Source organism: Nyctereutes procyonoides, unplaced genomic scaffold (genome assembly GCF_905146905.1).
Source record: "Nyctereutes procyonoides isolate TBG_1078 unplaced genomic scaffold, NYPRO_anot_genome, whole genome shotgun sequence".
Taxonomy (NCBI): Eukaryota; Metazoa; Chordata; class Mammalia; order Carnivora; family Canidae; genus Nyctereutes; species Nyctereutes procyonoides.
Genome location: NW_026575133.1, coordinates 25455793 through 25480888, shown reverse-complemented (window position 1 = coordinate 25480888; position 25096 = coordinate 25455793).

The window sequence follows — 25096 nt, the reverse complement described above, 5'->3', positions numbered from 1 at the left end:
ATCTTCAGAAGTCAAATAAGTCTCTCCTAGACCAACATGGCCATTGGGAATGTTTAATCTGGAAAATAAAAAGTATGTTTCTAAAGTATTCACAAATCACGTTTTCACCTGGAGAAATAAAGTCTGCAAAAAAGAATGTAACTTGCAAAATATTGTCACCTAAATCTTTCATCTGGTGGCACTGACTCCATGAAAGCAGGTGAGTGCTCCTTGAGGTCCTGTTCAAACAAATCTTCCCACCATCCCTGCCATTCCACCCCCAGTGGCCTCTCAGGTGAACAACTTCATGCCAGGGAAATGGGGTCTTTTCCTTTGTGATGCTGTAATCCCATTTGGGCCTTTTGTGAGCATAATGCAACCAGTTAAAATTTATGTTCAAAAGTCTAAACCTGTTAAGGAGTTTGTTCCCATTCACAAAGACATCCCAATTAAAAGAAAGAGATACAGTGTTTACATCTTCATTTGACAAAAATTTATGAGTGGCAAGTATTAGGATGAGCCCTTATGAGATGGGTATTTTTTGGTAGAGCAAAAATCAGCAGTTTTGTATGATGTCACCCACATGCCAGGGTTGGTGCTAGTTGCTGCTGGGGCCCTGACTCTCTAGGGTCTGGTCCACTGAGGTAAGAGCCAAGTGCATGGACAATTTTAATCAGGACGGCAGGTACTGTTAAGGGCAGAACACTGCTGCTAACTTAGGGAGTTGGGGAGTGACAGCCAACTCAAGTCAGCAGTGAGGATGTAGGACTCCTGTGCAGGTAATGCAGGGGGTAGTGTTTGAGGCAGAAGGGATGGCAGGCCTGGAGGAGTGAGCGCAGTGGTCTGAGGCCCTGGAAGAAGCCTAGTGTGCGTGGATCAGAAGCATGGTGCAACAGGAGGATGGACAAGCAGGCATTGAGCAGGGCTCAAAGGGCCCTCAAAGCCCTGGTGGAGAGGATGTGCTCCATCCTGAAAGCAGTGGGAGCCACCCTGGGATCCACGGATGGCAAGCAACAAGGTCAGATTGGCCAATTAGGAGAAAAATCCCCTCTGCCTTCAGTGAAGAGAATGGATTAGGTGTAGCCCTGGGGAAAGGAGGCTGGCCAAGGTAAGCGGTGCAGATGGCTTATTCCAGGGAAGTGGCAACCGGGCTAGGTGAACAGGTAGAATGGAGACCTTTTTTTTTTTTTTGAGATGGAATCTCACACAATGTATGGTGCATAAGGGTGTGAGAAAGAAGAGAGAAGGAGGTATCTGTCGTGGGCAATGCCTACTCCTGTGGGGAACACAGGGAGGAAAAGATTTAGGGAGGAAATGATGATTCACCGTTGGTCATGTTGGGTTTGGGGGTCTGTGGGTCATCCAAGGGAGCTTGTACAGGCAGCAGCTGCACCCCCAGATCTGGTGCTCAACAGAGAAGTGCAGGATGCAGCACCAAGCTTGGGGTTGGATGGGGCTGTTGAGAGATGATGCACAGGACTTTGTCCCTCAACTTTAACAGGTGTAGGAGTCATGTGGATCTCCATTGACATGAGAGTTCACGGGCTTCATCTCACTCCCACAAATTAGGATCTTAGGGATGGTTGCTGAGAACCTGAGCCCTTAATGGATAGAGACAGTTTGGGACAAAACTTATAGAAGCTCCACTGGTGCTAGAGAGGAACATTGGAGGAAACTATACAATTCTATTTCCTTAAGGGAAAAAAAGAAGAAGGAGAAGAAGGAGGAGGAAGAGGAAGAGGAGGCAGAGGAGGAGACAGAGAAGGAGAAGGAGAAGAAGAAGAAGAACCACCACCAACATGAACAAGGGGGTGGTGGAAAAGATACTTTCATATATGGCTGTTGGGACATATATCATACTTATAACTCCAAAGACCTACAATGACAGTAAAAATCCTAGGGAAGAAAAACCTAGAAACTCGGTGAAGAAAGCCAGTGAAGAGTCATTTCTTCCTACCGAATGGCCCTGCCAGCCAGTGTTCTTACATTGACTGAAACCTTTGTCACCAAGAGTCTTTAAACATACACAAAGATGCCCAAGAGAACCAAACAGACCCTAATCAGGGAGAAACAAGTTTAACACAATAGTCTTGATGTTCAAAGGAAACTGGAAAGTAGCCTAATAAAACAGAGTTCTGTACATGGTCAAATGTGTAAATGTGCGCTCATTGTCTGAGCCTCCAAAGAACGGCGCAAATCAAGGAGATTAGTAATCTCTCCCGACCCCAACACTCCCATTTTGCTCCGTCTATACCTCTATCAGAGCGGCGGCTCCGTTCCCCCTGGGATTTAAGTCATCTGTGTCCATGCCCTGCTTCCCCGGCACACAGTGTGCCCGTGCAGGGCAGGGTCCTCCTCTCCACACACCCATGCCTAGCACCCTGGCTGGCACACAACTGGCACGCAGCGTTATCTGTTGACTTGAGTTTTTATCAGGCAACAGAGCTTCCCAGGCCTTGGCTTGCAGTTCCAGAGTTTCTCTGTTTACATCTAGGCTAGATTTGGAATTCTCCCCAAGGTCTCTCAACATTGATGTGATTTTTTTAAAACACGGACCCAAAAGCAATTTTAAGAAAAGAAAGGGGCAGGAGGATGGAAGATCCCAACAGGCAGAGCCCTGTTGCGTGACAAAGAACGGGTTAAAAGGAAAGAGATTCCTGAGCAGCTCACTTATTTGGGATTCACTGGCTCACCCGCACTCTCGCATGGTGCTCTCCTGATAAGCTGCAAAATCTAAAACTCCTTATTAAATGTCAGATAAATCGGCTAGCCTGGGGCGAAGCCAATGAATGGACGCTGTGTGCTCCAGTCCGGTTCCCTGTAATTGATGGGCTCTGAATAAGCAGAACCAATCCAGGCTGATTGTGGATGAAATGACTACAGCCAGCAAAGTTCAAATAAGAAATATGTGAACTTTAAAGTACTTGAACACAAATCAAGACAGTGAGTTTTTATAAAAATCTTTACTAGCTCAAACCACTGAAGCTCAGAATGACCTTTATCCTTGGGTTGAGTAGCTGGGGGTGTAAGGAACGTGCATACCATATATCAGGCTCAGAGCCACAGGAAAAGCTCAGTGGGAGAGAGAATTTGCCAGATTCTCTGCTCCCAGGCCCCTGTGGCCTGTGTCTGTGTGGATGAAGAAGGACACAAACAGGGCATTGGGGGGCACCCCAGACTCAGTATCAGCCGAACCCATACCTAGACTCTAGACAGGACCCATTTGAGTCCCTTCTTGGTACAGCCCTTTGTGGGTGTTTATCTCTCTTCAGTACCTGAGCCCACCCCATCCCATCCCAGAGAGGAAGCATTCTTATACCCCTTTCACATGTGAAGAAGTGGAAATTTCTGTAGGTCTTTAGCCACGAAGACCTACATGAAAAGCTAGGTTTTTGGATGCCTCTGTTGGACTCCTATCCCCTGTTCTTTCTTCCACACCAAGCTGTGTCCCTTTGTGATGGACCAGGTCTGTACTAGTTGGGCTCTTCCTTTTCACCTTCCTCAATCTCCCAGCTATTTGGTGGGAGCACCAGATAAAAAGACCTCCTAGGATCACAACACCATCCTCTAACCTGCCAGGAAATTCTTTCTATAGTCACTGTGTTTTAATTGGATTCATGCTTCATTAATTCAACAAAGATGTCTTGGGTCTCCTCTGCCTACCAGGCAACGTGTAGACACCCAAGTATGGTTGAGTTGGTCCTTCTCACAAAGAATGTATGATCTATAGGAGAGAAATGACCACGTTTTATTTTTTTCCTAGAGCACTGGGTAAGAGGATACATTTTAGAAGTGCCTTCCACCTGTAAGGAGAGGACAATCAGGAGGGCTTCATGGAGGACAATCAAGAGTGGCCCTTGTAGGATGGTCAGAATTAGGGGTGTATAGATGGACTAGAATAAACCCTTATTAGAAGAACTTTGTCTTCTAAATGCCAAACATGTATTCGCTCATCTGTTCCTCAAAACAGCTTTACTAGGTTTTATTGTTACTTCTGTTTCATAGATGATAAAACTGAGGCGCTGAAAGTTAATGAAAATTATGCATAGATCCACAATGGGAGGCATGAGACCCAACCCCAGGCATTCTGGCTCTAGTGCTTACAGTTTTGCTCCCTGTGTGATACTGCTTCTGTGGGAAGGATATGGGTGCCAGGAAGAGGACAATTTGAGCAAAGACAGAGTGGTCTTGGGGCACCTGGGTGGCTCAGTGGTTGAGCATCTGCCTTTGGCTCAGGTCGTGATCCCGGGGTCCCGGGGTTGAGTCCCACATCAGGCTCCCCAGGAAGCCTGCTTCTCCCTCTGCATGTGTCTCTGCTTCTCTCTGTGTAGCACTCATGAATAAACAAATAAAATCTTAAAAAAAAAAAAGACAGAGTGGTCTTGAAAGGATGGGATGGGTATGGGAAAGTCCTGGCAGTCCTGCTAGACTGGAAGGGATACAGCATGAAGGGTGAACCAAGGTTACAAAGGTGCACTGTATGGTGAATTGGAGACAGCGCATGCACACATGCAAGCAGTTCTCACTGAGCATCTATTTGGTACTCTCCAGAATTCTCGAGATATTACTCTTTGCTTATGGTTACCTAAATCCACTGGATATCATAAGCACCATATATCAGGTGTCCCCTAGTGTGGATTCAGGAACCACTTGAGGTGAAAGCCACAGGAGGAGGGTTGACAGATAAAATACAGGATGCCCAGTTAAATTTGAACTTCAGATAAACAGTTAACTTTTCAGTATAGTAAGCGTGTCCCCGACATTACACGGGGCATATTTACCCTAAACAGTAATTCTGTGTTTAACTGAAATTCAGGTTTAACTTGGTGACCAGTATTTTTATTTGCTAAATCTGACAACCCCCAAAAGGACTGAACTTTTAGCAAAGCTTCCTCAGTTTACAGATGGGCCAAGAAAAGGCACGGGGTGCGGGGCGCCCACTGGGTAAGTTAGCAACTCATTTAGGCCCAAGGTCAGGTTCCAAGGACCAAGTCCAGGACTCTTTCTGCTCGACCAGGCTGCCTTCCGTGAATCCAGTTAGCGGGGCCGGAATGCAGGGAAGAACTGTAAGTGGTGTGGAATCACGCCACTCAGCCCCTGTGCGCTCAGATGCCTTCCAGGCCCAGCGGGCCATGTACCCTTGATGACAGCAGGAGCCTGGGTCTTGATTGTGGTGGGAAAAGTCAGAATTTTGATGGTGAAATGCCCCACGAGCCAGGCCCGCTCTGGCCCCTGGAATCAAGGCAGAAACCACAATAGGAAGCAGGCCAGCCCCCCGGATTCTCCTCACCTCCCCCCCCCCCCCCCGCGCTGTGGGGACAGGTGCGCAGTGGCCACCGTGGCTGCATTCGGTGAAACGCTTCAGGGAAAATCAAAAAGTCCGATCGCCACAGCTTAGGGGAAATCCAATTTTCCCTTCAGAGCAACATCTCAGGAGACCGTGGCCAACTTCAAGTGCCTTTATCTGAATACATTCCATTAGGAGAGGAGCAGGAAGGAGCCCTGGCCTTTCAAGGTAACTCAATCGGACTCCGTGGCATTCACAGGGGGATCAGTTACCCTAAGCCTCTGGGGGCAGCAAGGAGATTAGGACGCGGATTACCTGCCACTTACTATGTGTCATCAAGGGAAGAGCGGCTTTAGCTACAAGCCCCGTTTAATCGGGTCCTGGCAGGCTGTTCTCAAAAGGAGGGTTGACAGCATTTCTAAGCATGTTTTAAACCGTCTGTTATATCAGCAGTGGGGACTCATCACCGGAGAGTAACGGCAATGTCAACAGTGGCCATTGGAGGATTTTCCTGGCGAGTGGCCCTTTGTGAAGTGATGAGCAGCAGGAGCGGGGAGGTGCTGGGTGTCGCACCCTGGAAGCCCACATCCTTGGGCACGCTTCAGCTTTACATTTCACTCCTCCATCAGTCTGCGTGGTTGTCAAGGTGGACATAATCAGGTCCGACACCGTCCCTGGGGACGGAAGAAGCCCCATCGGCCCTGGCTCTGAATCTGGGCAGCCCAACCAAGACTGGGTTGGCATCTCCAGTGACAGCCCCGCACAAGAGACAAGGGAAGCATAGTGGCCTGAAAAGAAGGTTGCGACCCAAGCCATTAGGCCGTCTCCACTGGCAGACAGCAAACTATGGCACGAGGGCCAAATCCAGACCACCTGCTATTTGTATGGTTTCACTGGAACACAGTCACATCCCCTCCTTCACCTGTGCCTCTGCACCTGGGACAGCAGGATTGAGTAGCTGTGGCAGAAACTGCATGGCCCATAAAGCTTAAAATATTTACTATCTGCCCTTTACAGGAAGAAAAAAAATGGCTGAGCTCAGGTCTACATCGTTCCCTAGAAGAGACCTCACGGTCCTGCCCACCCCAGATCTGCACTGGGGGGCCGGGGACGGAGGGCATGTCTTGACACAGTCTACATTCCAAGATGCCGAAGGAGTAATTGTGGAAGAGGAAACCCCACTAAGGCCCCATATTCCAGGTGGAATCACCTCAACTAAGTTGTCTCCACAGTGAATTCCAAATTTACCCAAAAGAGATAGAACACCCGCTTCTGATAATTTTCCTAAAATGGAACGCTGATCAGAAATCAGAAAGGCTCAGAAAGCTCAGGGGCTTTCCACCGGCCACAGGAGTCAGGAGAGGCCACCTTCTGACCCTGGCACTGAAGTCGCCTGCAGTTTGCACCCGGACCCCCTTCCATCCTGACCTGCCATAACTTCGCAGCGTCGTGATATGTTACTCGTTCTGTGCCTGCTTCGTGCCCCTGACCGAGCAAGAATTGCAATATCAAGACGGTCATGTCAACGTCTCTCGATATCTTTGCACCCAAGTCCACAGCTAGATGCCCCGTGAACACAGCCTGTTCTCATGCTATCCCCTCCGCTGAAATGTCCTTCCTTCCCTCTGCACCTGCTGGCCCCCACCTGGGCTGTGAGGCTCTTCTCCAGTGTATCACAAAGTCTTTCTGGATGCTTCCTGTCCAGTGGCTCTTTCCCCTCACTGGGCCTCCAAAGCAACCCTTCCAAACATCTCTCATGGGACTGATCAAGCCCTCCCTGACACTGACGTTATCTGTGGCCAGGGCTCCCATGGCATTCACCAATGAATGGTCTTCACTACTCTCGAGTGATACAAAGCACGTGGGTGAGCATGGGAGGATGCGGATAACACATTGCAGAAAGTCTACCCACATGACCCTGGCACCTCTTTTAAATCAGCTGCCTTAAAAATAAGTAAATAAGTACATAAATACATAAATCATTCAATCCAATCAATCAATCAGCTGCCTACAGGGAAGGCTGATGAGTGCTTAGACAGGGACTCTGTCCCTGCGGCTCAGGCCGTGCTTTCTAAAAGGGTTATGAACTTTCTGTGTTCCAGAGCCAAGCAGAAAAGCCCAACAAGGAAGATGGAAGCTTTGTGGCATCTCTAGGCCAAGGTGAAGCTCTGCCTCATGAGTGACCAGCCACCCAGAGAAGTCCATTTCCCCTCTGTCCGTGGGGACACGGGGGGCGGATCACTCCCCACCAGCGCCATCTTTTCCATCCCTCCATCACCTCACAGAGGCAGTGGAGTGGCAGGTCATTTTGTCAGCCAACAAACATTGACTGAGCACCAGTTATGTGCTAGGCACAGGGGAAGCAGTGAGTGAGACAGACCAGGCTGCTGCCTTCACAGCACCTACACTCTGGCCCCGACCCAGCCTAGGAAAATGCACGACCTTGGAGATTCTGAAAGTGAGCAGGAGCAACAGAACCTTCACTCTTCACCCAGAGAGGCTCTGGGATGTGCTGCCCACTTCTGCCAAGGACTGTCTAGGCTCTGAGAGAGAGAAAGATGACTCAGCATCCCATCTGGATGTCCCTTCCCTGCCCTGCTTCGGTCGGTATCTTTGTTTCTGGGTTGGAGGAGTCTTCGGGGAGTGCCATTTTGAATCTGAAAGTGGGGAGGTCATTGGGAAATAAGTGGCCCCAGTGGTCTGGTGACATGGGAGCAGCAAGCATAGGAGTCTCAGATCCTCCCACCCTTCCTGGGCTTGGGACTGGCTCCAAGGGACAGGACAGCCTAATCCTGGGGGCTGCTTCAGGGTTTAGAGCAGGGCCAAGGGGGTGGCCCAGTGGCCACAGAATTCAGACTAGCTCAGGTATAGGGGCAGGTGCCTGTAAGGGCACCATAGCCCAGAGATAGAAACGGGGTTCAGACTTGAGAAGAGACTTGGCCAGATGGTTAGTGAAGATACTGGGGCTCAAACCCAGGCCTCTGGCTCCCAGTCCAGTGCTGTGTCCAAGGCTCCTGGTTGAGCTGCAGGTGAATAGGCCTCTGTGCTGAGTGACTCAGAGCAACAGATATTTGACCCTACCTAGGCTCCCTGCTGGCATCTGGTTGGGAGGGAGGCTTGTGATAAAGGAGAGCTTCAGTAGGTTTGCCCAAAACACTCTAACGTTATTGACACCACCAGCTGTCCATGAGTCCTGCTAAAGGCCAGAGAATCCCCAGAGCCTGACACAGCATGGGACACAGTGAGCTTGTATGCAAGCTTTTGGTGGATGAGTCTCTGACTTTCTCCCACCCCTTGTCCCCAAGTGGGTCTCCTCTTGCCCTGGAACTAGACCCTCTTCCTCTCCTTCCCTTTGGGCTCCTATAAATAGCAATAGGACTGCTCTACTCTGAACTACAAAACATGGTTTCCTTGGCCAAGGTAAATTCTTTAAAAATAGGATTCTTCGCCAGGCTTAGGCCCAGTGAGTTTATAGGTTGTTACATGGTCGGAGATACCAAGCAGGTAAGACAGGCTGCCACAGGTCTACTCCCTACACCTGCCCAGTCTCCTACTGATGGTGACTTTCAGGCAGGACCCACACGTGGGCACCAGCTGCTCCTATAGATGACACTCATCTACAGCAGGAGGAGAAGAGGCTCTGGGGGCCCCAGGCCCTCCCTAAGATACCTGTAAGGCGGTCAAACCCTTTCTCTCTCAATCGTATGACTCCTGCAGACCCAAGTCTGTTGCCACACACCTAAGAGCCAATGCAGCCCCTAACCCTGAACCTCGAGAGCCTGCCCTTGCCTGTGACTCAAACTGGACTTCACTTCTCCCTGCCTCCCTTCCCACAGAGAAGGAGGCTTGTCTGGCCGGAACTAAATCCCGGCATAGACCAGTTCGTAACTGTGCTCTGAGCTCACCCACGACCTTTCCAGATGCCAGCCCCTGCTGATGCCCAGGCCGAGTGGGGCACCTCCCAAGGGCCGTGCAGGGTGGGGAGGGGAGCCTTATCCCCAGAAAGAGCGGCTCAGGGTGTTGGCTCCCTTTTGCTGCAGTGAATCCACCCTGGGAGCAGCCGCCGGTCGCAGGCCCAAAGCCACCAGCCTCACCAGGCCTCTGTCCACCCAGCCCGCACCACCCCTGCCGCCCAGATCTCTCCTCTCCTGCTCTCAGGCCAGTGGAGACCAGGCGCCGCCTCGTGTTGCTGGGAAGCCAGGAGCAATCTGTTTACCAAGCACTGTTTCTATTGCTTCTTTCTACCCCTTTGGCTCCTGTGCCAATGTCTGCCCATAATTGGAGCCACCGTGGCCTCCCCTGCACTGCAGAGAATCTGCCCCCTTCTCCCGCGGCCACCCTCCCTCCTCCTCCTCCTCTTCGTCCTCCTCCTCCTCTTGCTTCTCTCTCAATCTCTCCTTTTTTCTGCCTTGCACAGGTAATTGTGAGCCGGCGAGGGAAAGCCCTGGAGTATTCAGTTCCAAGCGCTACCCAGCAGTTCTCAGAAGGGCACAAAGAATCGCGGTGAATGTCACATTGAGTCCCTGCAGCTGCACCTGCCGGCCGCCCCGGCCCCTCCGGTTCACGAGGGGGTCATCGGGCGCTCGCAGATTCTCCGATGGCAAGGAGAGCTACTATGTTTTCAGTTCACAGTGAGATTAAATCTACAACGTTTGACCTGTCTAATTTATTTTGTGGCTGACGGAGCAAGGAAAGCCCGTGGTAAGATCGGGATGCATTTCTGCCCCTTAAACAAAACACCGAGGAATTTGTAGGAAGCCGTCAGCGGCTCGACATTTCATTCCAGGCCTGGACGTGAAAACGGGTGTGTAATGAGCGCTGGATTCCGCAGCCCGGGCAGGCCTGGCCGACCCATCATTGTTTTTTTCCCGCGGAACTACAGACTCCTGCTAATCAGCCTCCGTAACGTGAGGCCCTGGCGGAGCTGGAGCCCGAGCCCAGGCCTCTGACCCTGACAGAGGTCAGACCCTCATGTGACATTTGCCCAGATTTGGCCACGCCCTTCAATGCCCTTCTGCCTCTTGCTGCCGTGTCCACCTGGCCCATCAGCAAACCCATGCCCGCTCTCCCCCCGCCACCCCCAGCCCTAGAGAACGCTCGTGTAGGGTTTTCACTAAGACATCACTCTCCTTCCTACCAGTTGAACACCGCCTGGTGGCAAGGCTCTCTCCCGGCTCTCCAGCGGCAGGCGGCTCACTGAGCTTTCTAGAACGGCTTTGCGAGAAGCAGAACACTGTTGCGGTCTTTTCTCTTTTAATGAATCATAAGTGGGACCCCATACACCAAACGATGCTGGCCAAGTTGCTCGGCCTGGAGCGTGGGTGGGACTTGGCTGGTCAGCCCAGGCCCAGGCCTCGGCCTTGGGGTGGGGGCTGGATGGAGGGTCTCCGTTGGAGACCCTGGGACAGCAGAGACGCATGTGCTGGCAGCCAGGAGAGTGATGAGGGTGTAGTGGGCTGGGAAGCACTTGTCTGACTGGAGGGTTGGAAGAAATGTCCACCACAGCCACAGGCTGAGCTGCCCCGCGCCCTGATCTTCTGGGCCGGAGGGGTGTCCAGAGCTGGAGGCCGTGCAAACACAGGCGTGGGAGGCCGGGGGTGCTCAGAGTAGCACAGGGTTCCTCTGAACGAGGCAGAAGGCAGGAGACTGGACTATTGTTTGGGTTCGGCTGGGAGGCCCAGTAGAGGAGAAGCCAGGCCCACACCCGTTTCCAGGGGTCACACGTGGAGTTCTTTCAGCAAGTGTGAAGCAGTGAGGGCAGTGGTTTAGGAAGATGGATGTAGCCACATGGGGTGGGGGTGGGGGGTCGTGAGATCCCAGGCAGGAGCCCCATTTAGGACCCAGTGTGAGAACAGATGAGGGGGCTGGAAGCCAGAGGACGCAGGAGAACTGGTGCAGGGTGCAGCTGACAGGGAGAGCGGGGCCTGGTGCCGAGCCCGGTGAGGGACAAGGAAGGCTGGGGACACAATGAGGACAGACCTAGTGTGGCCAAGGGGATGGTGACAGCAGCTCAGCTTTGGTGAGAATTCACCCCCAGAGACTCAGCAAAACACTTTATGTCGTCCAATTTGATTCACAAAATGACGGGGTAGGATGGATGTTGTCTTCTCTTCTCTTTTGCAGACGACGTCACTACAGCTCAGAGAGGGAAGGAATTTGCCGGAGGTCCCACAGCTAGATGGCGGCAGGAGCTGCATCTGCACCGTCTGATCCCAGGGCCTGGCTGCTTAGCTACCACCCCACACGGTCACAGATGTGAACCCAGAGCTGGGAACTGAGCCCTGGGGTCCTTTTGTTGGGCTGTCCTCAAGCCTCCCAGAGCAGGATGTTTGCAACGGTCAGTTAGGGATAGGAGGCCTCTCAGGCCCAGAGCCCCAGGGTGGCTGAATCAAATCCTCGACCTGCCTCGGGGCTCCAGGCCTGGCAAGAAGGCGCCCCGTAACACTAAGGGAGTCTTACTGCAGGCCCAGGAACCGTAGCTCTGCCAAGATGCATGTGCCCCCTGGGAGGCTCAGGCTGGGGCAGTGCTAGTTATTAATTATAACACATTAATTATGACATTCGCGGAATGCTGGAAATGGAGGACCGCAGACCTCTCCCAAGGCCATATCTTGTCTCATATTTCTCACTCGAAGCCGTGACTAAGGCACGGTATGAAGGGCAGATCGGCCCCCGTGCTGGAGCCGGGTTGGGGTGGGAGAACCAGGCCATTACTAGTCTGACTAAAATGCTGACCTTTGAACACGAGAAGCTAAAAAGATGTATAGAGGCATGGAGCAAAGAGTCCAGGGAAATGTGCATTCTGGTAAAAAAAAAAAGGTAATGAGCAAAGAAGAATCAAAACCTTGCAATAATTTCAGCCACAGAACAGGGAAGTGGAGTGGGCTCGTGGCTTGTACAGAAAGAAAAAGCTTGTATTTTCAATAATTAACTCCCAGGAAAGGAAGTAGAAGAATCAGGAAAGTGATCCCACCGGCCACTCTTATTTGGTCAGTTTTTGTTTGTTTTGACCAGTTTGGCCCGTGTGCATTCTGTCTGGAGCATTAGGAGGGCCAGTAGGGGTGACGATGGTGTTTTCAAAGAGGGATTTCTAGCTCACCTCCCTCCCCAGAAACAGGGAAGAATAAATTCAGCAGGAGAATCTGCAGTGAGTTCCTTCTGGTGCGTGCATATGACGTTAATGACGACGGCTAACATTTTCTGGCACTAATTATGCACCATGTAGAGTTCAAAGTTGTATTACTGGGTTAATCCATTTAGTCCTCGCTGCAATCCTGTGGAGACAACATGCTACCCTCACCACCTGACAGAAGGATTGAAGCACAGGACATCCTGTCACCTGCCCCAGTGTCCCAGGAATTGTGCCCGGGTGGTCAAACTCCAGAGTCCACCTCTCGGCCTACTGCCCTATTACCTAGATTTTAGGAAGTACGAGAACCATCTGATGTATACACCCAAGAGATTTGAGAACATACTTCCTCACAATACGTGTACAGGTGTGTTCACAGCAGCATTATTCATAGTAGCCAAAGACTGGAAATGGCCCACATGTCCATCAGCTTCCAAATGGATGGACCAAATGTGGTATGTCCATACAGCAGGATATTGCCCAGCCCTGGAAAAGAACAGGGTGCTAACACACGCTGCAGTGCAGATGAGCCTGAAAGCATTATGCCACGGGAAAGAAGCCAGTCACAACAGGCCACATGCCAAATGATGACATCTACGTGAAATGTCCAGAATTAGCAAATCCACAGAGACCCAGGTAGGTTAGTCTTTGCCAGGAGCTGGGGCCAGGGTAGAATTGAAAGGGATTGCTGACAGGTATTGGTGCCTCTGCAGGGTGACAGGAATGTTCCAGAATCGGTGGTGATGGTTGCCCAACATTGTGAACATGCTGGAAAAAATTAAGTCACTGGATCATATACTTTAATGCAGTAAATTTTGTTATATTAATTATGTCTCGATCTTTTAAATTGCCACAAATGTCCCACCTGCCTGGTACATCAGGGAGGACCCTCTCAGCTTGGCCCTTGGCTGGTCCCTGGCTTGCAGGACAGCCACCCAGTTCCAGGCAACACACAGAAACCACAGCATCTCGTGGAAGAAGTTTTTCAAACAGTTTTTCTTTGTTTTACAAACAAAGACAGAGTGTTTTCCTTGTGGAAAGACACGAGGAAGTCTTTCCAGAAGCTCCCAGCGTTAGTCCTTGTGCGTCTCCTAGGTCAGCACTGAGCGCCCTGCCCTTGACCACACCTGTACCTGGCAGGGGGACTAGGGGCTTCTGGGTCTGTTTAGACCAATCAGGGTTCGCCCTTCGAGTTTTGTCAAGAAAGGGTGGACACCTGAGCAAAACGGGGCTCCATCAGAGAAAGGAAGGGCAACTGCCATCTGTAGGCTTATAAAACAGAGTCCCAGGGCTTGCCTCAGAGCTTCTCAGTAGGCAGGTCTGACACAGGGTTCAAAACCTGCATTTGACATAATAAGCCCCTCAGATGCTTCTGATGAGGGTGTCCTCAGACCACACCCCAGCAACACCGTGCGGTGAAGTCTGAGAACACACTCAAGCTTTCTTACCCCAGATCTTCCAGGAATGCCCGCTTTTCCCTCCATACCCCCATACTCCAAAAGGCACTCCGGAAGGAAGGAAGGAAGGAAGGAAGGAAGGAAGGAAGGAAGGAAGGAAGGAGAGAGGGAGGGAGGGAGGGAGGGAGGGAGGGAGGGAGGGAGGGAGGAGGTGGGGAGGTAGGAAGGGAGGGAGAAGAAAAGAAAGAGAGATGAGAACGAGACTGACATTTCCCCAGCTTCTGTCCTGTGCTCTTACACACATTCCACAATGTCACGGCAAGGCATGATTACTCTACCCATTACAGGGATGCGAACACCAAGGCTAAGAATATCAGCAACTTGCCCAAGGCCACGTGAAAAGTGGGAGGCCAGGAATTCAGACCTGGGTTCCGGGTCTGCTTCCAGAGCTGCTGCCCCCAGACCCACCTCAGCAGCCACACTGCCCAGCAGACCAGAGGGTGGTCAGGCCCCATCACACAGAACTTCTGAATCAACTGCAAGTCCGGCTTGGTGAGAAAGTGACTGTCTCTTAGGAAAGAGAGGTCAGGGCTCCTACCTAGAATAGAGACTCTTGCATTTTTTTCACATCAGAAAAAAAAAAAAGAAAAAAAGAAAAGAAAATTGCTTGTTCCACCGGTATTAAAATTGTGCACCTACACCTTTTGACCTTTTTTGCTTTAAAAGTGCATTTTCTCTGCACTTGGCTTTGATGTCACTAAAAAAGATGAATGGAATGCAGCCACTCGCCATGCATTTATGCTAAGGGGACAAGCATTTACAGTGCACCGCTTCCATTTGACCAAAGCTACACGCTTCTACAGTTCATGTTCTCCGGACCTGGGAATGGGCAGGATCGTGGGAAAGCTTCTATTCTCGGACACAAAAATGGGTCAGAAAATACTTCCCAAGATAGACATGCCAACATGGAGCTGCTACCTGGAAAAGGCTCTCACCTGGAGCCGGTTCATTTGTCTTCTCAACAGAAACACTTATTTCTTCCCTCCAGCTGTCCACGTCTCTCTTTTCTATGGATCAAAAACCTCTTGAGACTACGGTTTTAGGAGAAATAGAAATCTGAATTTTAATGCAAATGTCAACTCTGCAGTACAATTCCCCTTGAGAGCTTCCCGGGACCGCTCCTAAGGGAAGAATTCTGAAATCCCCTGCCTTTCCCGTTTCAATGTGGGACTCTTGGTTCTCAGAAGATCAGAATTTATCTCCGCCCCCAGGAAGACACATATTGAGGCTTTGGGGTATGTGAATTCAGGCATGTTGGCGTTCCCCAAACAAGTACCATTTTGGGCTCAGATTCTGAAAGACAGAACAGGGCTGAGAAAAGTCAAGCGCTGAGTGTCAAGGTCAAGGTCTTATTTGTGCAAGTTTACCTGAGTTGCTGGCACGTACGCTTGTGAATATTACCCATGTGGGTGTTGGGATGGCTCATGAATCTGCAGGTTGGATGGAGAAAAAAATGGTTCTATGAGGCTGGAATTCACGTGAACCCTAGCAAATAAAGAGGGTTTCCATGGAAGGAGAAGGCAGGGATGAGGCAAGTCGAGCTAAGTGTTTATGGGCACAGGATTTTGGAGTAAGGCAGGTTGGTGCCCATGCAGACCAAGCTGGAAGACCGAGAACGTTCATCCAAAAACCCCATGAGTGAGAGCTGATTCATTAGTAAAGTATTGGGCACTTGGGTGGCTCGGTTGGTTAAGCATTGCCTTTGGCTCAGATCAGAATCTCGGGGTCCTGGGATCAAGTCCAGCATAACACTTCCTGCTCAGCGGGGAGCCTGTTTTTCCCTCTGCCTCTGCCTCTCCCCCTGTTTGTGATTGCTCTCTCTCTCTCTCTCTCTCTCTCTCTCTCTCTCTCTCTTTCTCCCACCCTCAAATAAATTTAATTTAATTTAAAAAGTAACGTATCTCTGGGGGTGTCACTCGAGCATCAGGAAAGCCCAGATGCAAAGTGGCCTCAACATAAAGTAGATGACTGACCCTCAGTGTCAGATTCCAGCCGTTGAGCCAGGCCTCTCTAGGCTGACAGCGCATGCGAACATGACCTGATGGCATATCGGGCACATGAGGACTCCCTGTCCATGAATCAGTGACGTAAGGAATTAGTGCAAGAAGGCACCGGCGTGGGGTTACGTCAGATGGATGTTGAGCTACCGTGACCAGCCTTCTGCCTGCGGGCCAGGTACCACTCTCAGCACTGAACCTGCATCCTCTCTTTATCTTTTTTAGTTTGTTTGCTTTTTGTTTTGTTTTGTTTTTTTGAGATTTTATTTATTTATTCATGAAAGAGAAAGAGAGAGAGAGGCAGAGACACAGGCAGAGGGAGAAGCAGACTCCATGCAGGGAGTCCTACGCGGGACTCGATCCTGGGACTCCAGGGTCACACCCTGAGCCAAAAGCAGATGCTCAACTGCTGAGCCACCCAGGCATCCCCTGCTTGTTTGTTTATTTGAGAGAGAGACAGAGAGAGACAGAGAGCACCAGCTGGGGAGGAGGCGCAGAGTGAGAGGGGGAAGCAGACGCCCCACTGAGCGAGGAGCTTGATGTGGGGCTTGATCCCAGGACCATGAGATCATGACCTGAGCCGGAGGCAGATGCTTTCCTGTCTGAGCCACCCAGGAGCCCCTGCATCCTCTCATTTAAAACCTGGCTCACAACAAGCCCGAGAGAGGTTCTGTTGTCATTCCCATTTTACAGATGAGGAAACTAACACTCGGAGAGGAGAAGAAACTGGCTCCCGTTCGCATGGCTCCAGAGTAGTGGAGCCGTCCAAGCTCACAGAGCCCCTCTCCGGTGATGTGCGCCTCTTACAAAGAGCTGAATCAATTCTTACTAGAATGAATGTGAGCCAATGATCCCTTTCCTGTATTGATCCAAATCCTCTTCATCAGGGGTGTGACCTCCACACTGACCCCTCCCTGAGGACCTCAGCTGAAGCAGGCACTATTTCAAGAGGTAGCTTCCAGGCCACTCTACCTGCCACCTTAGATCATCACTTGGAAGAGTGGAAGGTCAGCGGTCCAGTTTCTCTTTGCATCTCAAGTTGGGATGTGTCCTCTTAAAACACCAATGAAAACAGTGCCATTCTGGGAAGCCTGGGGCTGCGTCTTCACCTTGCACGCTTCCAGGCCCTGCCCCAGATGACACCGCTCGCTTTGCACCCCACCGTTAAACTGTGACGACAGGAAATAAGTAAAGTCCCAGCACGCTGCTTGGCAATTAGAGGTTGTATCTCGGCCTCTTCGGTAGCCTTCCCACTGCTCTGTAATTGTGAGATTTAAAAGCTGTAATTCAGATGGTTGGCTCTAAGTGTGTGGATATCTTGCCATAACAAAGCAATTACCCAAGTCATTATCCTCATAAAGTAATCTGCAATTGTAGGTAAATAATGATTATGTAGCTGACAAATGTTGTGCTATTGACTCCTATGATGAATATTAAGATTTATCTTTTCATATGTCCATATGTAATATATCTTCCAAGCCTCTGAGGAAGGGTCACATTAAGCAAATAGAACATGTGAGAGATTTTTGCATGGCATTTCAAAGTCTGGAAAGTACTTTAAAGATGCCTTTTTCTAACTGGCCCACACAATTTGATATAAAGAAGGCAAATCGGGTCATGTCATTTCCATGCTTTAAAGAAGGCAAATCAGGTCATGTCATTTCCATGTTTTACAGGGAAGATTGAGTCTCAGGGAAATGAGGGTTGACTTAGCAAGATGTGAAATTCCTTTTCTCCCGAATCCTTAAGAAGACGAATGACTTCTTCCCGGGACAGCCTGCCCTTCCTCTCCCAAAGGCTCACAGGCTGAGCCAAAGGATTCTTCAGTCTCTGTAGGATGCTCGGGTCCATGTCAATGAAACAGAATAATTCAGCCTATAATGACATCCCCGCCCTCCCAAAAATCAAAAAGCAGTATATACTTCAAGTATATTTTATTGCCTTGTTCAGTAAAGTTGGCCAAGGGTCGTAATTCTTTCATTGTGTCTATACAAAGCCAGATGGCCATTTGAAAAATGTGAAGTTAAAAATGTTCAAATGAAATGATTCTGTATCTACCACTCAAATTTTATTACTTGCCTCAGTGTGACCAACATTATAATAAATGCAGCCCAATTGCTTTGTAGAGACAGTCAGGAGCTGTGGCAGGCCCAGGAGAGGGTAGGAAGTATCCACAAGACCAGGTTTCAGATCTGCGCTGCTCTAAAGTATTTTCAGAGATGTGGGGTGGAAATAGGATGGGCCACTGAGAACCCGACTTTTCTTTGATTCCTCCCTTTCTTCGTTCAACAAATCCATATTGAAGGCCTATTAAGTGCCTCACCATAATCCTAGAGCCCCAACATGAACAAGAAAGGGGTGCCCTTGTCCTGGCGGAGCTGGCAGTCAGCTCAGAGGGAGAAAGGAGAGGAGTGAAGAGGACAGGTGATTGTTTCGTTTTAATGGAAGGTTGAAATGCTGTTCAAATTCCAAAGTTGTATTAAGTCCTACCTGTTTTGGGGATCCCTGGGTGGCTCAGTGGTTTAGCACCGCCTTCAGCCCAGGCCCTGATCCTGGAGTCCCGGAATTGAGTCCCACGTCGGGCTCCCTGCGTGGAGCCTGCTTCTCCCTCTGCCTGTGTCTCTGCCTCTCTCTCTCTCTGTGTGTCTCTCATGAATAAATAAATAAAATCTTAAAAAAAAATTATAAGTCCTATCTGTTTTGACCACTTCTATTCAAGTATTTAAAAAACATCACTTGAGTCAACCTATAGGCAAGTGTTTATCACTCTACGTACACTTCTACATATATCCATTCATTCATAATATGTACATTTGTGAAGGAGATACGTGGCCCAGGACACCCCTCCCTAACTCGCCCTTCCCTCAGATCATGTTTCCTCACACACTGCAGCTCCCATCAACTCTCTCTTCCAGACACCTCGGAAGAAAACTTCCAGTAGCCTCCATTAGGATCCTCCCATCAATCCCACCCCCAGCCCCAGCCTACAGCCTGTTTTCCTCTGCCCACCCCCCCTCCTGAGTCTGTCACGAAAGCCCCTGAAACCTTCCCAGTAATGGAAAGACATTCCCAGGAGGATGGGAGGGACGAGGAAAAGCAAGCAGGCAACACCACAATGTCCCCACATTCATAAATTACGCCCCTTCGTGTGGATATTTACGACCAAGCTCTTGCTCATGATCGTTTCAGTAATCACCAAAGTGGATTACTGATGAAGATTTCAGGATTTCTAGCCCTGGAGATAATGAGGAAGACAAAGAGGAGATTCACGCTGGGGCTGATTGGAGCCATCAAAATATTTGTTTAACATCTGCTTTCCTCGGGATTGTTACACCCGGCCACAATCGCTGCCATTGTTCCTGGAGCTAATCTCATAGATTTATCCCTTTCTTGATTTTTAATTGAATTGCCCTACAGGTAAATACACGGAGCCCTTTCCAGTGCAGACACCCTGAGTGTGGGTGTCATCCTTGCCCTGGATTCTTTGTGTGTCAAACGAAAGCCACTTCAGACCCCTGAGTCCAAAGTAGTTAATTAACAGAAATCAAAGGAGCCTTTGTTGCCATCCCAAATCTTCCTCTCTTCTCCAGATGGGGACAGATTCACTGACAATTTAGTTCCATTTCTGAGAATGGTTTCTCAGGTTTCCCTTGTCGGTGACTAGAAAGGGCCAGGTGCCATCAAGGACTCCTGTTCCTGGGGCTCTGCCAAAGATCGAATCAAAGGGAACAGAAAGGCCTCAAATCAGTGGTCCAGGACCCATCAGGGACTTGGAGTCCTTAGGTCGGGGATCAAGATGGGGGGGACGGGGACAACCTGCAGAGAGAAGTCCTGGAGAGTGGGGGTGACAGGTGACATCACAGGGCTCTGTTCAGAGCAGAAACCCAAGGGTGTGGGTACCTCCCCTTGGTTAAAAGCTCCTGTGACTGCCCACCCGTGACCCCATCCAACAGGGTCTAAGGCCCCATGTTCGAGCTGACCGAGTCACTGCTTACTTGAACGAAAGATCAGTGCCAGGATTAGCTTTCAAACATACCAAAAAAAAAAAAAAAAAAAAAAAAAACCAGCTTTCTAAGATCAGCACAGCCCAAAATAAGCAAAGGCCATTCATTCCTTCTGTGTTTACTAAAATCCAATTTATAAAGAGAAGATAAGCAGGGAAGTGCAGCAAGCAGGATAGGGTCGCTAGTCAACATACCCAACAGTCACAGAGGATATGGGCAGGTGACCTGGGTCTGTAAAACCCAGGACACCAGGGAGAGAAGCATGGGCTCGTGCAATGTCTAATTTCACGACGACGAGTCGCTGCAAAGTGGAAGGATGGACCTAGGGGGGAAGTAGTCATTAGTTAGCCCAGCACCTGGGACGAACCCCAGGACGGCTGGCTCCCAAGCCGGCACTTTTCCCAAGAAAGCATGAGGATTCCTGCACAAACTAGAAAGCACCCTTTGGAGCTTGAAGGAGACAGTTTTAAAAATGAAAGGAGGTTCTGCTTCATACAGTGTGTAATGAGGTGCTAGGGTTTATTTTAATGCTAAGAACGGAGCATAAGCTGAAAATAGATGTAGATTCAAGAATATTTGCAAGCAGTGGTTTCAAAGGCTGCTTATGCAGGCAGGGCAGATGGAGGTGGAGGGGGTGCAGTGGGGGGTCGCAGAGGGTTGGGGGGTGCGTTGGGGACACTCTGGAGTCTGGAGCAAGGGCAGGCCTCCTTCTCTCCTCTCACCAGCCCAAAGCAATATATTTGCTTTTACTCAAAATTGCCTTAAAATTTCACTACTAAAAAAAGAAGTTAAAATGTACCGTTTGGTCAATCATTTCTACCATGTGGGTGGAGGAATGCTGGGGCACTTGGGTGGACACACACCTCCCTTGCAGACACAGATCGTGCCAGGCACTGACTGGTATTCAGAGAGATTTAGGGGCTGGTGAATCCCCACCTTGCCCCACAGCATCAGTGGCAGCTGCCTGCCTGGCTTCCCCTCCCAGGATGAGTGATCGGGGTGTGGGTGGGGGTCCTGCAGGTTTATTAGCCCATGTGAAATAGGGCTTTCCCTGATTTGTCCTAAATAAAATAATTGCTATAATGAAAAGTCAAGGAGTTCAGAAAGCAGTATTTTCTGAAATACAATTCTCAGTGAACTGGGAACAATATCAACCAAAAACAAAAACAAAAAGAAATAAAAATGAATAGAATCTACAGAAACCAAAAGGGACAGAAAAGTCTCGACTTCAATATTGTGTCAAATTGAGTAATAAAGTGAATTCTCAAAATGCACCACAGGGCATTTGCCGAATGCCCCCAAATGCACAGCCCGCCAGCCTCCTCCCCTGCCACCCTGAGTCCCTCCCAACCCCGTTCAAAGGCTCTGAGATGGTGCCCTTCTAGGGTGTCGGGGAGCTCATCCCCTGCCCAGAGCTCTACGCCCCCAATCTGGGTGGCACTGAACAATTTCTAGTCCCTGCAACTCTGTGCTGTACGCTCTCCCCTCCCCACCTTCTGCCTTCCCTTCCACCTGGGAAGCTCCTAATAGCCCTTTGGTTCCTCCGGGAGTCCCCCCAACCCTGAGAAACCTCATCCCAGCAGGCAGGGTCCCATGGAGGCAGGTAGCACCCGTCCTGCTGTCACACTGTCCTGCCTGTCTGCATGTCTGCCCCCCCGCCAGGGCGCTCACCGCCTAAGGGCAGGGGCCAGCCCATCTGTCAGTGCCTAGGTCAGAGCCAGGCGCTTAGTTGGTCCTCAGGGTTTGAAGAGGGTTGTTTGCACAGCCGGGTCCGAGCAGTCTAGCCTTCTGGCAGGAGGAGTGCAGTCCCCAACCGTCACTTCACCTCTTCACTCAGAGAAACAAGCAGGATGCGGCCCACGTTGCCACCCAACGGTCTCAGTGGAATTTCTGGAATTTCTTTCCCAATCTGTGGGTAGAGACAACAACTATGTTGTGAACTTTCTAGAAAGCCCAGGTCATGCCCCACATTGTTGTCTGAGCCTCTAGGCCACACGGGTCCCCACAGCACACAGCTGGGCAGCCCAGTCTTTCCTTTTGGAACCTTCCATCTCCTTCTTGGGGCCCTCCCAGAGCCTGTGGGGCATAACCAAATTGTGGGTGTGTGTCTTGGAGACATTTATCACAGAATTACAGCTCCAGGATCCCGTTTCCATGACTGTGACATGATGACTGTGTATTTCACGCCTTTCAGTTTCCCAGCTGGGATTCGGAGATTTAAAGACATGGGGGGATGTATTTTTAAATTTATGAGAGGGCCATTGATTTAATTAATTGCGCCCAGAGAGTGTTGTCAGTCACAATAAGAATTCTTAAAGGCAAAGGGGACCAGAGGAAGGAGGTCTCCGATGGCTCCGAGCTGCCAAAGCTTGTGTTTCTTGATAAAGCCAGTGATGCTAAGGTTCTGGGTTGAAATAAATTCTTCAGGAGGGCATGTCCATAGCAGGCAACATGCCAGGGGCGCTTTGAGAAGCCCCGTTTGCAAACATGATAGCCCAGTGCAGTTGCACAAGCCAAAGCGGCTTCTCTTTGAGGGTCTCCAGGTAACACGATCCTTCAGAAAGGACAAAACCCACTCATCAGCCAGAAATAGTCTCCGCCTTTACACTGGTCCATTCCGTCATCCAATTGGCGCTGGCTAGGCCTGAGCCCATTGTCCCAGATCCTGTCTCTGAATCAGGTTTTCCCTAGTCAGGTACCTGGAGGAGCATGTTCTGTTGGCAAGTCCCGGGGTCGGGCATCAAAGACCTGCTCATTTTACAGATGGGGGAAATGGAGTCACAGAGGCCTTGCCTGGTGAATGACAAAGCCAGGCTCTGAGCCCAGGCTCTGGACGCCCCCCATCTCCACTACCAGGGACTTTGAATACCTACCATTTACATCAACAACGTGGATGGAACTGGAGGGTATGATGCTGAGTGAAATAAGTCAACTGGAGAAAGACAATCATCATATGGGTTCACTCATATGTGGAATATAAGAAATAGTGCAAGGGACCACAAGAGAAGGAGGGAAACTGAGTGGTGGAAAAATTAGAGAGGAAGACAAACCATGTGAGACCCCTAACTCTGGGAAACAAACAAAAGGTTGTGGAAGGGGAGGAGGGTGGGGGGATATGGTGACTGGGTGATGGACACTGAGGAGGGCACGTGATGGGATGAGCATGGGGTGTTATACTGTATGTTGGCAAATTGAATTTAAATAAGATAATAATAAAAAAGAAAGCAGGGACCTTATCCATCCTGTTGTACCTTAACCTCCTAGCAAGGTGCCTGGCATACAATACATGCTCAATACATGCAGATAGTTTAAATGGGGGATCTGGCCCCATTTACTCATTTTATAGAAGAGGAAACTAAGGTCCAAAGAGGTCAAGTGAGAAATTGGAAGTCAGAGCAAGGATCAGGGCCCCAGCCCGAACTTCTCTGGGTCCCCTATCTGTGCAAATAATAAGGAAACAATATGGGTCAACCTGAAACACTCAGTTCTGCTTTCCCAGGATCATGCAAACTCACTGCCCCATCTCTCCCTTTCCACCCACCACCCCAGAGATCTTGGAAATGCTGCAGGTTCTTATGCAAATGACCTTCTAGGGGCCTAAAAGAAGCAAATGTTTATTTTTCCGTTCAAAGGTCCCAGATGGGCTTTATCTGCTGGGCCTGACTAGGCCCCTGCTATCAGATGGGCATGCAAATGACTCCCCTAGAAAAGTCCTGGAAGAGAATAGCTCTGTTTTCAAACCCACAGGCATTTGCCTGGACATTTGCCTGCTCATTTTCCTTTTCCGTTCCAAACAATGCAGGGACACCTCAACGGTCCTGCCTAGTAAAATTCTAGCAGCAGGTAGCCACAGGCTTACTGACTGGGCAGAGCTCAGCTGCCTCCCAGCCGGGCCATGAGGAACAGCCTAGCCTTGGCGCCCTGAAATTCTTAATCTAGATACCCATCTCACGAGGAGAAAAAAAAAGAAAGGTGGACCATTTGCCACCCTCAGGGACCCACAGGGACCAGAGACAGCACTTGGAGGAAAACTCTTGAAAATATCATCTCAACCCAAAGGGTTGACAGGCTCTGAGTCATCAACTCTGAATATGGAAAGGAGAGTTTTTTTGTTTTTTTGTTTTGTTTTAATGCCAGCTTTATCCCCAGTTCCAGCATGCATACCGCTCTGGTAGGGCCTAACGGCCCCCTCTGAGCACCATGAGATCACCCCAGGAAAGGAACAGTTAAACAGTTATTAGCGATGCCAGGCCTCCCCCAGTCCAGGAAGGACAGGCTCAGGGGCCTCACTGTACTTCCATGGACTGAACCCACTTGGATCCCAAAGAGGGAGCTGGCCACAGAAAGCCACCTCTCTGGGCAGACATAGGATGATACACTTTCCATATGACCCAGCAATTCCACTCCTGTGTCCAGACAGTTTCTTGTACATGACTGTTCATGGCAGCTTTATTCATAACAGCCCAAGACAGGAAATTACCCAAATGTCCATCAACTGGGGGATGGATAAACAAATTAGGGAGATCCAAAAAAGGGACTACTGCTGGGCAATAAAGTAAGCTACATGTGCATGAACTGCAATGAGCTACCTAGATGGAGGAAGCCAGGGCCTTGGGTGGGGGTGCTGCCCTGAAAGCCAGAGGTGTGTGTGTGTGGGGGGATTACTTTACATCTTGATTATGGAGGTGGTGATACAACTGTGTTCAGGTGTCAGAGATCCTCAAATTGTACACTTCAAGTTGGTGAATTTTATAGCATGTGACTTTCTCCTCAACAAAGGTGATTTTTTTTTTAAGATTTTATATATTTATTTTATTTGAGAGAGAGAGAGAGAGAGAGACAGGGTGCAAGCCAGAGGAGGGGGCAGAAGGAGAGGAAGAGAATCTCAAGCAGACTCACTGCTGAGTGTGGAGCCCAACGTGGGGCTTGATCGCCCACCCCGAGATCATGACCTGAGCCAAAACCAAGTGTTGGACGCATAACTGACTGAGCCACCCAGGTGCCCCAACAAGGGCGACTTTTTAAAAGAAATACCATGCTGAATCATGTCACATTAAATATTAATCTTCTTTGAGGATTCTGGTTTTTCTGCCTTTAAAATGTCATTCAAAACACAGACCAGCCAAGAATCCCCTTCCTCAAAGAGTCCCAGGAGAGGGGCCAGACAATACCATTCCTCTGTCTTTTTAGCCCAAGATCAGCTGCTCAGACAGGTTTGAGAGGTAGCAGACTTTGCAGTTAGG